Source organism: Hipposideros armiger, unplaced genomic scaffold (genome assembly GCF_001890085.2).
Source record: "Hipposideros armiger isolate ML-2016 unplaced genomic scaffold, ASM189008v1 scaffold_180, whole genome shotgun sequence".
NCBI classification, from domain to species: Eukaryota; Metazoa; Chordata; class Mammalia; order Chiroptera; family Hipposideridae; genus Hipposideros; species Hipposideros armiger.
This window is the reverse complement of record NW_017731530.1, coordinates 176,654-178,044: the sequence shown is the minus strand read 5'-3', so window position 1 is coordinate 178,044 and position 1,391 is coordinate 176,654.

Sequence of the window (1,391 nt, the reverse complement as noted above, 5' to 3'; positions counted from 1 at the left end):
CCCCACCCTAACCAGCACCCCATGAAGAGAACGTTGCTGGGGAAAAAAGTTTAAGTGGTGGGGGGAGAGCTGTTAGGCAAGGCCACTCATGAAGCACTCCTGTGGACTCTTCTGTAACAATGTTAACATCAAATCTGAAGGTGAGAGAGGAAGAAGAAAAGAGGAAAGCAATCTGAAGAAGGAATAATCATAGCTTACATAGACATCCTCATTGGTAAAAGCCAGAGAAGAGTTGACTTAACCATCCTGCTCAACACAGTTTTAATTGCTGATGGAAAATGAGCAGCAGTGAAGGAGAGATTCATTCACACATTGGGACTAACTAACAGGGCGCTCATTTCAGGGACACAAGGGTTCTGGGGCTTTCATTGATCCATTGCTGGGACTGCCCAAAAAGAAAAGCACAACAACTACGGAACTGTAGCAGTCTCTTTCATGAATCACTTGACCCCCCCCAGGCGGTGATGGGCACCTCGCTGCTGCTGGTCACTGCAGGGGTGTTGGAATTTAATAATCATTAGCCATTTCCTGGACTGGATACAAAACAGATTCAGGAAAGGGCTAGCTACCCACCCAATCTAAGACTCTTGGGAGTTAACACTCATCTGGGCAGTAACTTTCCATAAGGGCAGCTGGAGGTTTATTATTTTTCCTTTTTTTTTTAAGTTAAATAAATTACATGGCTCATGTTTGTAAGGGGGATGGGATTTGGTAGACAAAATGTGACAGGTGTTTGTTTTGTGTTAAGCTAGGATAATTTGTTATATGAAGTGGTCTTGGAATATAAAAATGGCCTTGATTCAACTTTTAAACCAAATATTTGCAGTTTGAAGTAATTAGCAGTTAGGACAGTAACACCTGGTACAGGCATAATTTGTGGGCATATTTCAAGGAAATTTATAGTCATGGGCTCAATGACATTTATTGAACTCTGTTGACTTGGTTCCAAATATAGTAGCCTGCTCTCACTCTGCCAATTGAGCAACAAAGGCAGAAAGAGGGCAGATGACCTGCTCTGGACTCGTGGCTTAGTGGCACAATGAGGATTAGAACACAGTGACGCCGATCTGGCCCCAGGGATCTGACCTTTTGAGGCATTAGCAGAAGATACATTGTAAACGCCAACTCCTATTTGCCATGACTGATATCTGGAGAAATTTGTGACTTTAAGGACATGATGTTGCTTTTTTATTAAAGATTTTTATTGGGGAATTGGGAGGTTGGGAACAGTGCTGGGGAATTGGGGGAAGGGGACCAGACAAGTTGCTGTGGTTTTGTTCTTCAGTCTAGTTGTGGAGGACGTTGCTTCACTGGCCCAATTTGGCACCATCATTGCGCTCTTCCCGGGCGAGGCAGATCAGTCGCTGGCTTCTGGACGGCTGCTCACTGTG